This window comes from Crocodylus porosus, unplaced genomic scaffold, assembly GCF_001723895.1.
Source record: "Crocodylus porosus isolate Cpor-Errol unplaced genomic scaffold, CroPor_comp1, whole genome shotgun sequence".
Taxonomy (NCBI): domain Eukaryota; kingdom Metazoa; phylum Chordata; order Crocodylia; family Crocodylidae; genus Crocodylus; species Crocodylus porosus.
Genome location: NW_017728886.1, coordinates 128,542,396 through 128,558,923, shown reverse-complemented (window position 1 = coordinate 128,558,923; position 16,528 = coordinate 128,542,396). Strand labels below are relative to the sequence as shown.

Here is a 16,528-nt window from a genome sequence, read left to right as displayed (position 1 = left end):
CTTATTATCAAGGGGGGCTGGTTCTTGGAGGAGACGGGCTGCTCTTTGTTGTTGTATGCATGCTTCAATAAAGAGCTTTGAGATAAGACCTTGCTGGTGTTGCCTGTCTCTTGCGGTCAGACAACGGACCTGGGAAGTTGGGGTTCGCATCCCTGACATTTTCAACCTGCTGAATTGTGTGTGCATATTATGCATTAGGGTTTGTATACACTGTAATAATCTAGATCCCTCAGTGAATAATGGCAACTATGAATGAGGAAGACAACAAACCTTTAATGATACCACAGCAGGAGGTTCCTCGAGCACAGACCATGTGGCTGCCTCCATTTGGTTTCTCCTTACTCTCCAGGGATCACGTTCAAATTCCTAACATAAGACATTCCCTTGCAAGGGACTATCTCCAAAGTCTAACCCTTCTCACTACATCTACTCTTTTAAAAAAAAATGAAAATAACCATCACAGTATAACAACAAAAACTATATAAAGCCAGTAGTGCTTTATATAACTCCCCTCCACTGTCCAATGCTTTTTTCATTACGTTTTTCACCATCTGAAGGGATTGCTCTGCAAGGCCATTCGATTGGGGATAATTGGGACTTGACATGGTGTGACGAAAATCCCAGTCCATGGCAAATTGCCTAAACTCTGCACTGGAGAACTGTGCCCCATTATTACTGAATACTAATGCAGCACATCGTTTGGAGCCATGCTGCATTCCACACCGGCTGCATGCTTGCCTGTACTCCATCTGCCCCTTAGTAGTAGTTGTGGTAGCTGGGGTGACCTCCATTTGAAATGGCCTTTTCTGTCTGTCTTTACTACGTATTGTGTGAGCAACACCCTCAGGTGCGCTCAGCTCTTTGGCCTAAGCCTTCAGTTTCAGCTGCTCTACAATTCTGTATAGCTTTTTCAAGGGATACGTCTCCTTTCCATAGCAGCTTCTCTCTTAATCCATTGTTTATAATGCCACATATGATTCTATTCCTGATTAGTGAATCTGTTACATCCCCCAAAACACAGATCCATGGCATTTACTTCCTTTTGATGGAAGCAATATTGAAAATCTTATTGCCTAAAGACTTAGACTTAAACTGTAGGAGCAGGCTCAAGCCAAATACTCATGTGCCAAACAGATTATACGTTGCAGGTGCAGACAGAATAATCAAGAAGGTTCCCAATTTTCACATGATCGTAGCAACTGAGGAGATGTGCCACAAGCCAATGGACCTGAGTAACATGCAGGAATTTTAAGGGTAAAACTCACTATTGGCAAAAATGATGAAGTGAAATGTTGGCATGTCTTAATCTGCCCTGGCAAAGGATTATTTTCTCGGTTTGAGGAAATGTACTCTGATTTAAGTAAAAAGTTCAGAAGGTTCACAGATTTACTTTTGAAATGAAAATAAATTACATGTGGGAATTCTTGCTGGAAGCAGATGAGGAATTGGGAAGGCACAGGAGTGGGGGTATAAGAGAAGAAAAAGAGTTTAGGCAATAGGGTGAATTGGGTGATGGATCAAGAAGGAAGTGGGTGTCAGAAGAAAGTGCAATTGTGAGGGAACACTGATAACATCCAGTCCTGGAGTTAGGTGTAGAGTTCCCTTCCTTTCAAACTCCCTCTCTTCTTCCAAAAAAAAAAACAAACCCAAAATTTAAGATTATCCTGTGCTGGAGATCTGGATATATCAAAACAAGGTTTTAAGGTTGAGAAGATCTCAGCTCAGAGATCATGTATTCTAAAATCCACATGAGTTTTCAGATTATCTTGAAACTTTCTGGGATACAGGATAAAGTTTATTGATGCAAATGTCTTGTCATTTGAACTTAAGAGTTAAGAGAGAGATCCTGATTCTAAGTTAGAGGGAAAAAGGCTTGAAGTTCAAGGATTCTACCAGTGAATGTTTTGCAGACGCTTGGTTTATCAGTTGCTAAAGGTGTAATGGGGTGAGAAGGGCCAGAAGAACTGGAAACAGTAGTGGGGCCTCTTTGTTGTGGTGAAAATGACAGAAAGGTCAATGAAACATAGAAGATACTAATTTTATCTCACTTTTTGGTTTCACTGTGTGAAATCATAAAATTTGATACGTGTCTCACCTCAGCCAAACATCTGAACTTAATTCACTTGTCACTCTCACATAGCATACGTAATAAGAAATGGTCAAATTATACTCCATTGCATGTAGAAAGTAGTTTTCACAGATTATTTCGTTGCATAGTCTCATTACAACCAGGTTAATGGCCTGGTAAGTTTTTTCTCCACATATTTCTTATTACAACCTGTCATTATACATGTTCAAAGCATGAAGCAGATGCATAAGCTTTAACACTAGAGGGCAACAGACTCCCTTTAATGGGTGTGTAAAAGAGATGTGTTAGACCCATTTAACATTCAGCAGTCTTCTGTCCTTTTCTCTGGGGTTTTTTTTTTTTTGGCTTCTTAGAATAATATTAAAAATGTTGTTCTTTGAAATAAATTTAAAATATCCAAATACAATAAGAAAGAACCACCACCAAAGATCAGAATACATATATACGCAAAACATGCACATCCCTTGAAATCCAGCTATGCATGTTTCCACGCCACAAAAAATATGAACATAGAAACCCACGTTCAATCTTTTCCATTATGCACATCACTCAATAAAATATAACTATTCATAACCATAAATTACTAGTCCACCAGGACATATCAGATGAAGGAATGAGCTCCTGAGAACCAAGTTGAAACGATATTTGAAAAGAAAAAACATGAACAGAGGAGCTTTGTTAATGTTTTGATTATTTATGCAGTAGAGCAGGAGGCAGGTCCAACTTTGTTGAACGTGCAACCTACACCCCACTCTGTATCTTAAGCATCAGTATAAGCTATCATTGCTGCATGATATCACACTGATCACTGACGAGTATGTTAATACAGATAAGACCTAGATGAATTCTATCTTGAATTAGGAATCAGATAACTTTTTCCCCAATATATTCCATGTTTCTGCTTGAAAAAACTACACACTGAGTTTGCCATCCATATGACTTCAGCTACCCATGCATGTGACTAAACAAATGTATTATAGAGAGGCTGTATGTAAAATCCGTCTTTCTATAATGTGGAGATGGAAAACATTTTTTACTTTGGGAATACCATGCAGGAAGTCACAACCATGTACTTTATTATCATTATTTGATAATAAATATTCTTCATTTTAGCAACATAAAACTAACACTCTTAAATCATGTTATGTTGTGAAATTTCTTTATGTAAGAGGTGCCATGTTTCTCCAGACAAATCTTGGAAAGATGAAGCATCTTTTCCATTTCTTTCATATTCCTAGACTTCTTCGGAGGTTTTTAATCAGAAGGTATAAACTAACCTAGATGCTCAAAATAATTAGCAGGACTGGCAGAGAGGTCTATTAAGATTGCCTTAACAGAATTCAAAATTGTCTGGGCCAGAAACTAGGTGAGAAAGAGACAGAAACAGGTTCAAAGGGGCAATAAGGAAAGAGTCAAGTTTGAGAGGATACAAGTAAGGGTACATCCAATAGACAGGCTTCCAACCAGAACTGAGTGGACCCAATATTTCCACAGCTCTGCTGTCATCTTATATCTGTAAAAGCCACCAACAAAATGACCTTCTAATGTTGTTCAACAGAAAGTAGCAGTAGGATGTTAAACCTTTCAGTCCCTTAGCTAACACCAGTGGCAGATGTCTGTGGTACTAATCTAAAAGTTTCAACTTGACAACCACAAGGGAAAATACACTGCTACATGAAGGAATTTGTTTTTTCAGCTTGTTTTTTTAAAAAACCTTCTAGAAAACTGAGTGCAGAAAATATTTTAAGAGAATACTTAAAGGCTGCCAATGCAAGCATTCAGTACTTAGGCAAAATTAAAGCTGCCTGAGTAACATGAAGTCACTCTCCCTCAGGTACATGCATTATGACTATCTTTACTTAAAGAAATTGTGTTATTCCCTACCACACCCTCAGCTCAGGACCCCTGCAAGACCCAAGAGTGACCTGCTCTGGGGACCAATCAGAGCCCTATAGTCTAAGGAGACTGCTGTCTGCAATGAACAAAGCAGGGCACCAAATTTGGAAGCTTTGTATTGCAAGGCTTGCTGGAAGAAAGAGGATGCTCCATGGATAGGTAGCTGGAGTCTGTCCTAGAGTATCAAAACTCTGCCTGTGCTGAAGAATTCCTTTGTACTGTTAAACACTGGACTTTTCACAGGTAGTCGTTCATTCCATGTTTCATCTTGTCTTGGCATGTGACTTGATAGCATGGGTTTAGTTTCACAGAAACATTGAGCACTCACAGCTGCAACTGGGAGCAATGGATGCTGTGCCTTGAATGCATAGGATGTGCTACATACATGGTAAATGTTCAGCAAAATCAGGTCTGAAGAGTCTTAGACTGAGGGCCCAGTTTTACCTTTAATCTCTGTACCTTGGTTCCTCATCTATAAACTGAAGACGTTACCCTGTCACTTAACATGTGCTCTTGTGGAAGCGAACCTTTGGAAAGAACACTACTATAGAAAAACCCACTGGAAACAATGATTTTACCAATAAGTGAGCGAGCAATGAATGAGGCTTGAGACTATTTACTGAATGAGGCAAAAAGAACATGAGCAGGTATTATTAAATGAGCACGTTCCTTTTCTTGAACTGAATGAAGTAGTGATCCTGTGGGAGAAAACAACAGTGTGTGAACTTGTCATTGAAGACTATATTGCAATATGCACACACTTGGTTGCAAAAGAAACTTAAATTCCAGCATTGCCTCAATTTTTTAATACCATATGGCAATGAGACAGTTACTAAATACTTTGAAATTTACCCAACATTGAGGAAATAAAACTGAAATGTTATCCATATACTCAAATGGACAGCAGGAGAGTAGCCAGGAAAAAATCCCAGTAGATGTGAGAGAGATTTCCTCTTTGTCAGTTTCTCCAGCCTAAAGCAGATAATTTTTGGTGCATTGAGTTCTGTTGGGTTGGACACATCCGCGAATGTGTTTTCTGCTTATAGTCCCCTCTGATGACTTATTGCAGTAATATCTAACTGCTTTTCAGGCATTCAGTAACTGAATTCTCTTTTTTTCAATTTTGTTTGGTTCCAGAGAGTTTTCATTGAAAGCCAACTGCTGGACTTTTCCTCATTGTTTCTAATTTGCTTCCTGGCAGTAGCTTAGCTGTTTTGCAGTCTCAGCATATCACTGACAAAAAGCTATTCCTGTGAGAAATGGGGCCAGTTACTATCATCATATAAAAAGTCTCATTTGTAAAAATTATTTCAAGTTGTGCTTTGAGGGAAGATGCTGACAGCAATGGGCAACAAGCCTGAAACAAGGGAATTGGTACAGTTCTGCTCTGCAGGGATATTCTATAGAAACTGGCCTTAGAGTCACGATAGCAAGGACAAACAAAATATGGCAGTAATTTTCAACTAGGGTGCTGCAGTACGATGGGATGCCTTGAGATTCTAGGGAGCTGCTGGGTGCCATGCAGTGTTAGCACTATTAGGTGTGCAAACATAATTTGTGGCAAATGCAGAGGTTTCAAAAAGGAATCTGTACTGTCAAAAGTATTCTGAACTGTTGTGGTCTTTCTGACTTCTTTTCAACATTCTATTATTCTTCTATTATTTTTGTGTGTGTAGTGAAAGAACAAGTGAAAAACATAAGAGCTGACATTTTCCAAGGGGTGCCTTGAGTCTAAAAAAATTGAGAATCACTGAGCTCAGGGTATGAATACACCAACATTGTGTAGGGTAGCACAGAAGCCACGAACAGCAGCTCTGATTCTACAACTGACTGCATAATAGACCCCTGAAGTCTATGTGAATTCCCACTTGAATTAAGGAGATTATAGATGGTGATCCATGGTCAGCAAGTTGCAAGTTTACAATCATAGACCAAAGAAAAAAAAAGAAATAGCAGAAACAGGAGTAGCAGCAGAAGCAGCGGGAGCAAGAGCAGGAGAAGCAGAAGTTGCATAGCTCTCACTGTGCTTTAGGGGCTAAGAATGGACTTTACCACCAGCTTCTTGAAGTAGGTCCCTCCAACCAATCATACATATGGCATTAGTGATGTGGGCCTCTGTAACTTACACTTTCCTGATGTGTATACAGGGTTCCCTCACCAACCATGGTTTTCAGTATCCATAGTTTTGCTCCCCCAGCCCTGCCAGAGGTGGCCCCCAGCTGTCAGGGCTATGGACCCAGGTCCACAGCCTCCTGCCCCTGTTCCCCCCTGCTACGGGCTTGAGCAAGGCAGCTCCCCACCACCACCACACACACACTTCCGTGGGGCAGAGGGGATCTGCATCCCCAGATCTGTACATGAGTCAGGCACAGGTTATGGGTGGGGGTTCCCACCCTGCTTCGCTCCTCTGGGGCCTCCGCCACCCAGCAGGCATGACCTGGGATGGCTGGGAACAGTGGGGCCATGCAGGTATCTTGCCACTACTCATCCCCCACCACTGCCTTGGCAATGTGCCTCCTGTGCCTGCTGCTGCTTTGAGGGGTACAGCCCCATGCCACTGCCTTCACTGCAGCCCTGTGCACAGAAGGTGCGTTGCCAAGGCAGCATAGAGTGAGCAGTGGTGGGTGAGGAGATCCCCATGCAGCTTCTTTGAACCCTGACAGGCTGGGTGGCAGGGGAAGGAAGCAGGGCAACAGGAAACAACAGGCTCACACTGAGAAACTGCTTGCCACTGTTCCCTGCCGCCCTGCTTCCCTCCCTGTCTTGGCGATGCGCCTCCTATACATGAGCCTGCAGTGAGTGCAGCAGTGCGGGGCTGTGCCCCTCAAAGCAGCAGCAAGTACAGGAAGCACGTTGCCAGGGCAGCAGGGGGGCGAGCAGCAGTCAGATCCTTGCATGGCTTCACTTCCCCCAGTCACACTGTGTCGTGCCCTCTGGGGCCACCGCCACCTGACCAAGTGAAGCCGGGTGGGAGCCCGCACCCACAACCTGAGCCTGCCCCATATACAGATCTTGGGGGCACAGGTCTCTCCCCTGCCTCAGGAGTGCACATGGTGGTGGGGAGCTGGCCCTCCCCCAGACAAGCCACCTGTGGCCCTGTCCTGCTCCCTGCTGGGGCCTTGCAGCCACCCATTGCTGCCCCAAGCACTGCCCAGCTCCCTTCCTACAGGGGCCACAATCCCCGCTCCCCACAATTTACCTGCTGGAGCTGCTCTGCAGGCTGCCTGGGGCCACATGCATGTACTGTACATTCACATGGCACCCCTTTTCTCATGCCTCCCTTTCACTCCCTCCTAGCTCCCTGCAGGCTGGAATTCATATTCAAGTCCCTAACCCCATTTTACCCATAAGCCTTTCATCTTACCCACCATGGTTTTGCCAACCACAGGAACTTTCACGAACCTAACCCCCATGGTTGGTGAGGGAAACCTGTAATGGATTTGCTGGGGGGAAAGGGGGAAAGGAAGAGGACTAAATTTAACACCTCACACCAATAAAAATCTGAACCAGAAAGCCTTTCTTTCATCTCTTTAAATTTAGGAGAGAATATAGAGGAGTGAAATAAATTGCTGGTACCTCTTAAATATCTTTCAATGCTCTGTTTCTTCTTCTCCTCCAAATCCCTTTAGGGAATTAAGTCTATAGGTTATTTCCTGTGTATTTTCTCTAGGCTGATAAAGGGGAAACCATGAAGGTAAACTAGGTGGTTGCCTAGGGTGCCAAAATTTGGGGGACAACAAAATTATATGCAGAACAAAACAAGTACATCATTCTAAATAACAGCCCTAGCGGCTATGGCTCCACCTTGGTCTAAGACCTTTGGTTTGGTAAGGGGAGAAAGACCTCTGAAAAGATCTCAGAGGAAAGATCACTAAAATTGACCATCATCACAGCTAGAACCCCTGGTTACTTCCACACAGCTACATCAAGGGATTGGGCGTGGCTCTAAGTGCACTTCATGGCTCTCTCGTGCTCCCCTTGTGACTCTCAAGTGGACTTATGACAAGAGCATACTGCTGGCAATGTCATCCTAAAAGATGAACCTCTACTCCTATACCATCTTACAGGTCATGACACTGATTTCTTACACCTTCCTTCTCCCTTCCAACCACCCTTCTCCTTTCTACCAATTGTGCCTGCAATTCAGCAAACAAGCTTCAAAGCAGGAATTTCTTAGTTCAGTTTTGTAGATCTCATCTAATTTATGATGTAGAACTGATGTACAAATGTAGTTATTAATGTAGGTACACCCGAGTGATCATGTTTAATAGTCTCAATTTTATAATGTTTATAAATGATCGGAATACGATTGCTGAAACAGGAAACGATTAATGAAGAAAATTAACATGGGATCAAGCGAGAACAAGAATACTGGCAGCAAATACTGGAGCAACTGATGGCTTCGGTGGGCAAGAGTTCTCGGTGGACAAAACGTGGCATTCCATGGGACAAACAAAAAATTATACAGTGCTGGTAATGGAAACTTCTTAAAATGTATTGTATACCTGGCTTTGTTTGATATAGTCATGAAGGAGCATCTGCGTAAAATAAGTGACTGTGAAACACATGTTCGTTATCTTGGGAAAAGGTTGCAGAATGAACTGATTCAACTCCTAGCAAATACTATTAAAGAGAAAAATCTTAGAAGCTGCCCATTCTGCAAAATACTTCTCAATAATTCTGGACTGTACACAAGATATGAGTCATGTTGAGCAGATGACAGTGATCATTCGCTTTGTAGATGTGGCAAAATCTGCAGATGTGGATAATGCTGAAGTGATCATACAGGAACATTTTGAGGGGTTTGTATTGCTGAAGGAGATGACTGGTGCTTTTATGACTGAAAGCATTCTAACAAGAGCTTGAAAGAATATCATTATCTGTTGAGGGCTTATGTAGCCAAGGCTATGACAATGGAACTAATATGAAGGGTAAAGACAATGGTGTACAAAGGAGAATAATAGAAATTAATCCTTGGGCCTTTTGTGTTCCTTGCAGTACACATACTCTGAATCTGGTTGTCAATGATGCTGCCAGATGTTGTTTGGAGGCAAGTAATTTCTTTGACCTAGTGCAATGCATTTAGGTGTTTCTCAGGTTCAACATACTGTTGGGAAGTTCTTAGTTGCCATGTGCCTTCTCTAACTGTGAAACTATTGAGTGAAACAAGATCGGAGATTCGAATTGATGGCTTGAAGCCTCTTCACTATGAGCTTGGCAATATCTATGATGCACTAATTGACATTTCTGTTGATACTATTCTCACAGCATTATCTGGCAATATGACACATGCTGATGCAGAAGCTCTTGCAAATGGCCTTTCCACGTTCAAATTTGTGGTTTCACTCATTTTGTGGTATAACGTTCTTTTTGAGATCAACCTTACTAGTAAGCAACTTCAGGCAAAGGACTTTAACATACATTCTACTAACCAACGACTGAAACAAACCAAAAAGTTTCTGGAGGAATGCAGGAGTGATAAATAGTTTGAAAAGACACTGCTAGGTGTTCGTGAGACTTGCTGAAGAGTTAGAGATACCAACAAATTTTGAACCAGAACCAGTACACATTCGGAGAAAGAAGCAGCAGTTCACATATGAAGCAAAAGATGAGTCAGTTCAGGACCCAAAACAAAAATTCAAAATAAGCTTCTATTTTGCAGTCCTTGACACTGCAATAACAAGTGATTTGAACAGATACAGCAGCTTGATTCAGTGTTTGGTTTCCTCTACGATGTCCACAGTTTGCAAAATAAGACTTCAAAACAGATAATGGAACATTGCTTGAAGCTAGAGTCTGCATGACATCATGGAAATTCTAAAAGATATTGATGCTGCAGATTTGTGCAGTGAACTGCAGGCTATTTCACAACTTCCAAAATGTCTTATACCTCAAGATGTACTGAAGTTTATTTCTAAACAAACTGACAGACAGTTTTCCCAATATCTTCATTGCTTTCCACATTCTCTTGACTCTCTGAGTTTCTGATGCTAGTGGGGAGCATACCTTCTCAAAGCTAAAATGAATCAAGACATACCTTCGTTCTTCTATGCTGCAAGAGAGACTTCTTGGACTGACCACTGTGTCACTAGAACATGAAATAGCTGGAAAACTTTGCCTCAAAGAACTTGTTTATGAATTTGTGAAACTGAAAGCACGAAAAACAAAGTTCTAATTTTTTATGCAAATGTTCATGAGGATTTTCTTTTAACTGTACATGTATAAATTCTATTAGAGCTTTTGCAGTATAACTGTGTTAGGGTGAATGAAAAGTGTGAAACAATCAAAAAAATTGTTTCTATTATTTTATTGTTCATTTTGAATATCAAATAAGTATATGTAAAAGTTCATTCTAGACTGCTTATTTTCCTCTATATTGGAAGTGGTGGGGGCAACGAGGTACACAGTTCGCCTAGGGTGCCCTTGGACCAGCCCTGCATGCAGGTGACCCCTGTAATGAGCTAGTTTCTTACACACAATTGTTTGATTTTCCCCACATACAAAGTAGCAAGATTCATATATGTAATGGCCACATAACTATACCAGACATCCTTTCCCTCTGAGAAAATTTTCTGCTCCTGACCTATTTACCTACTCACTTCCAAAGTCCTCAATCCTTTTATGATTTTTATTTCAAAGGCACTGGAGTCTGGAAACTCCCACTAAAATTCACAGGATTCACCCACATCTGAAATTAAACGGATTCAATTAATTCTTTTGAGAGAGAGGAGATGACCTATTGAAACAAAAATCAAAATAAAAGATTAAATATTTTTTGTATAGAGCTCAATATCACCTTGAAGACACAGCCCTGTTGCAGATAGTGAAGCTACTGTGTTAACAGCAGAAGCTTTTAGCAACACTGAGCCAGATTCTGTCCCATCTATTAGAACAGTTGCCTCTAAGTGGATCTAGGTGCCTATGTGGATTTGGGTGCCGAAATGAGATTCTCTATTCCATCCTGTTCATGTCTCTTAAAATTCATTAACACATTATCACCTTACCCTTAGGACTGAGTCACAGAAAGCAGGGAGGAAGGGAAAGACCCACCCACCTTTTGCATTTAACTGTTTTTCAGGGATGCAAGCAGGGCAGAAAGGAATCACACTTACATGCCTAAGTCCACTTACACACCTAATAGGTGGAATAGGCACATTGGGAGCCTATACACATGCAGAGAGGCTGCTCCAATGTGCTGTAATTACAATGCATCAGAGCAGACTCAAGTTTCAGCCAAAATAATTTTTAAAAAAGCGTAAAAGTCAATCTTGTTGACAATTTGAAGTGACTTGAAAAATTTACATTTTTGCCCTAATTAAAGTATAGCATAACATCTACTAGTTAAATGAAACATTTTGATTGACAGGAATCAAAATACTTCTCCTTTCTTAAATTTCATTAAGAATTAAGAAATTTTCATTTTTAAGTAAATGTGCAAAGATTTTTTTTAATTATTTTGTTTGGTTCAATCAGTGAATCCCAAACTTAGCAATAACTCTGCTCGTTAGGGCTGTGTGAAATTTTGCCAGCTGTATCATTTTGACACTGTTTCAACTCGTTCTGAGCTCGAAACATCAAAATCAAAATGAAATGAAGGGCTGTGAAACAGCCTGGAAATGAAATGAGGGCAGTTGAAACTTTTCAAGAGTTCTGAAACGTTTTGAGTTACAAAACTCAAGCTTGGCTTGCCTGCAGGGAAACAGAAAGTAAGGAAAGGGAGGGGGGATAGGGGGGAAGAGCAGGGAAGGACTGCTCTTACATTGACTGTGTAGCTGGCCAGTGACTGTGATTCTTTCCTGAGGTCCTGTCCAATCCCAGTGCTCTGGGGGAGGAATAGAAAAACAGCATAAAAGGCAGTATTGTTTGAACTGGCCTGCTTTCTGTCTTGGGGTCTAACAGTTACTGAGCTGTCTTCCAACAGCTCAGGAACATTAGACAATGAAGGCTACTACTAGCATTGATTTGAATCATTTCCTACTTGCTAGCCTAGCCTAGCAAGTGGCATTCCAGAATACCTTTTTCTTCCTTCTAGACCCTTTTATTATTATATTCATTGATTTATTCTTTTCAATTTTATAATTATATTGGATATTACACTATAGAATTTAATTTATATAGGAAGGGATATACATTTATGTTTGATTTCTGTACATTTTTACCTTGCAGCATATACTACATACCTTACAGAATTTATATAGGAACACAGATACATTTATATATTTGTATAAAAGACACTATGAAATGAAGCTTGGTGGGAAGGCAGCTAGCAAGCCTTCAGGGAGGGGCGTAAGAGGGGGTAGAGGGAGAGGTGTAAGTTCCTGCCCCCCCCCAACTGAGATGCAGCCTCTTTCCTACAAGTAAGAGGGATGAGGTTTCCCCAAGCTGCAACAGGAGGGGAGCAGTGCTAGTGTCATTTCCTGTGCCTGAGACTGCATCCCCTCCAAGAGCACCAGCCATAACCCCCACCACCACCACGACCATGACAACAAGCAGCAGGACCAGCACCAGCAAGACAGTCTCTTCCACCCCCATTTCACTTCTCATGCTAAGTCTTCCAGTGCCAGAGAAAGAGAGATGGAGCTGAGTGCCATAGCAAGGGAAATTCTGGGGAAGGAGGAGGAATCAGCTGAGTTTATTCTCCACACCCCTTGAGTTTCCCCTAGAACCAGGTCTCCTTCCCCAGAAGGCACTTACGAGGAGGCTGAGGTAGAGGTTGAGGAGGTAGGTGGCTCAGCTGAGTCTACTCCTCCTCTTGCTATGCCCCTGCCTGCTGAGGAGGGAGGAAGTGCAGCATCCACACATGCACCCACACCCCAGAAGTGAGCAGGTAGTATAGTCTGGAATCAGTCTGAGCTGGCAGATGATCCCACATACACTGTTTGCCTGCACTGCTGAGCCAAGGGAACAAAACATGAGCACGACGGGGATGCTGATGCATCTCTGCAGGCACCACCCCCTTGCCCTTGCTCCTCCTCAGCCTGGCACCGGTGGGAGTCCCCCTCTCACTCCAAAGCCTCTGTCCCCACAAAGCAGAGACAGGCCACCTTGGAACAGTGGGGGAAAGCTGTAGAAAAAGGTGTGGCACGTTGCAAGTGACAGCAAGGTCACCCAGAGCATTGGGGAAATGGTTGCTGTCAATGACCAGTCCTTCTCCTTAGTTGAGTGTCCAGAGTTCAGGCAGCTCATCCTACCAAGTGCCCACATGCACCACCTTCAGCAGGGCAGTGGTGCCTTCCCTGTATGAAGCATGCAGGGAGTACTTGAGGGAGGCGCTGCACAAGGCAGGTCACAGGTGGCCTTGCATTTCACTTCGGACATCTGGAGCAGCCGGGGTGGAGATCACGCCTACCTTTCTCTCACAGCGCACTGGTGAGACCTTCAAGCCAAGGTGATGGATAAGTTGCACACAGCAATAGATATCATGGGGACCATGAACAGCTTGGTACAGAGGTAGCTCGCTGGGCAGGGTGATCTCACCTGCAGGTTCATGGTCACCAATGAGGCCAATATGGTCAAGGCCATAGTGGGGGAACTTCAGAGCCAAATGGAGAGCTTCCAGGGGATCAATGTTCCTGGTTGGGGCAAGCCGCTGTCACCAGATGTCCAAGCACTGGTGAGGCAGCTGAAGGAGGGCATCAATTAGTGGCTCAATTCTGTATGGTCCAGTATGTGCTGGACCATGTGCTGGCCACCATGTGTGACCTGAAGGTGAAGGGCAGTGTATGCAGCAACCAAAGCCTGAATCAGTGGCCTGAGGTGCTGGTGAAGAGAGTCAGGGAGACAAAACGGTGGAAGTGGGGGGACATGGAAGAGGGGGATCCACTATCCCATACTCGCACACCATCCACCAGACAGTCTCTTCCTCCACCACAGGTGCTGCCAATGAGGGCCAAGGTTATGGCTTCAGTGTTGGTGTTCAGAGGCACCAGACCCCACCATAAGGCACATAAGCAGCCACCAAGGCCTGAGTGTTCTCTCACCAAGGATGTGAAACTCTGCTGTGCAACCCCTTGGCCTAAACACTGTTATCGATTTCCTGCTGGGTTAATCAGTGTGTCCTACCAGGGCCTGACCCCTCCCCCCCACCTCAGTTCAGTGGTGTGGAAAGAAGGGAGGGCTGTTCTAGCACCCCCTGGCTTCTAGCCTGAGCCACGGCAGTCATGTTCCTGCATTTCTACTCTGTTTGTCTGGTTACAAAACTGACTTAGCCTAGCCAGGTTAGACTAACCTGCAAAGATTGAATCAATTCAGGCTCAGGCTTTTTGAATGCCTGTCCCTAGTCTCATTGAAAAGAGATTTAGTAAAGAAATGAAGGCAGAAGGTAAGACAGGATGTCACCTTCATGATTAACTGGTTCAGAGAGGCATGTGCTTTCATAGGCAACTCCTACCCCATCATTTGCCATTAACAGACAGTCAGAAGGAAAGATAAGGAACAGGGGGAGATGGATGTTAGTAGGAGGCTGGGTTTATTAGCTATATTGAGATAAACAAGACAGCTAACACCTCGAGAGACACCAAGTAAACAGCTAGGTCAGGTAATGAAATAAGGATCCCTACTCCCTGTTAAAGACATGGATAATGCAATCAACCCTGTGAATAAATTTAAATGTCCTGCAATTTTGTGTTCTAATTGGTCTTTAAAGGTTTTGTTGCTGTTGTTCAAAGATGCCCTCAAGTCAGTGAGGAAGTGCCCAGGGAGGTTAAACGTGTTAATTCATGGGATTCTGTGCATTTCTGAAATTCATTCTCTTATGTAGGGATTGCCCTGTCTGGCCTGTAAGCAGAGGGACACTATGAGCAGGTGATGGCACATATAACATCAGTAGAAAAGCAGCTGAATGAACCCTGGATGATATACAATTCTTATTGTTTGGTGTAGTGATGATGTGATCTGTGTTGATGAGAGGGAACAATTGGCATCTGAGCTTGGTGACTTGGCGAGAAGTGCAGTTACTGGAAAGATGTCATTTGAGGTTGGGAGGTTGACTAAGCCAGGACAAGCTGGTTCCACAGTGTACTTTGAGACAGTCACCATTTTCCAGGAGAGATTTAAGATGATTAAGTGCGTCTTAGGTGGGGGTTTTAAGTGGGCAAACAGAGAAATTCCTTGTCCTACTCATAGGGTTGATTGTGTAGCAGGTCAGAGCTGGGTCTCAGTTTGGCTCTGTTGATTTGACTGATGTTTGGGGATTGTATCATAAGCATGGAAAACCCTGCTGTAATATCCCCCAGGGTGTAGATCCCTGTCAATAGGAGCAGAGTACAATAAAATGAGGGAAATGAACGTTGTTTTAATAAAAGGCCACATTTCATGGATAAAAGAGGACCCCTTGCACAGGATCGTAAAGTGCCACATACAAAAGTGCTGAGACCTTGACCACAGCTTCTCCCCCAACACCTCCCCTTACTTGACTTGCCAATCAGGAACATCCATTTTGCAGATATTTGGTGCTTGTGATTCATGATGTCGCATATGTCATTACTATAACAGTACCCAAGAATGCATATAGGTGGATTTACTTTGCCTAAACCTATATTTTTCTTGTGCTACTTAAAGGAAGCATCTCAAAAGCACTTTGTACACATTAAGACTTAGAAACATCTTTATTAATTGGATGCATTTTTTTCTTGTGTTGAAATGGAGACAAAAAATTAAGAGTTACCTACTTCTTGTAAAAACAGGTATCTTGATTGACAGCCTTGAACTCCAAACACAAGATGACAATGATCTGAGAATCTATCTGTGCACAGCTAATTCTGGTTAATGTTAGAAAGCTGTTATAACAATTGGTGCATCATAGATACCTCTAAGTGGATGTGCAATCCACTAAGTCCTAGAACATCTCATCTATTGTACTGAATAGGGCTACGGGGTGGGGAGGGGGGTTCCTAACCTTCTTACCCCGCATCCTCACCACCTTCCCCTTGGCACCTTGCACCTTCCCTGCAGCAACTCCAGGACATGTATCTTCTTCTCCTGAAAATCAATGTCAAACAGTCATTTAAACATGCCAGCAACAGAAAAGGAAGTGACATCCCCCCCCACCCCCATCACAAAAGGTCATATGCTCTGGTGAGACTTATTAGCCTGGGAAAAAAAAACCCAGCAGAATGAAAATGAGCCATGGAAAACAAAGTCTTGGCAGCAATGACTGACATGTCTCATGCTGAGGTGACTACAGCAATCATGGGAACAAAGAAGAGAAGGAATAAGAGAATGTAATTGCCCTCCTCTCAACCCAGTATATTTGGACAAAATGGCACTTTTATCCCCAATCTGGTACCATGCTATCATAGGCCTAAAATAAGAGGTTATAGCTTCCTTGTTTTCTTTTAATAAGTTTTTTTACTTACTAAGGAAAATGAACAAAATAAACAACCTATTCAAAAAGGCAAATTGGAAGTTCTCTCCCCTGGCTTTTTGATTATAATTGTGTATTTGCCTGCCAAATTAGAGAAGGCACTGTCTTCAGGTCTGTAAGAGTATGCAAAATTAGCTATTATACCCAGGGTTGAACCCTAGGAACTTTTGGCATAGACC

At 42.7% G+C, this 16,528-nt stretch overlaps 1 pseudogene; it reads left to right on the top strand.

The window, feature by feature from the left end:
- The window catches only part of LOC109311969, a 10,117-nt pseudogene extending 328 nt beyond the window's left edge, over window positions 1–9,789 (top strand).
- The last annotated feature ends 6,739 nt before the right edge of the window (window positions 9,790–16,528 follow it).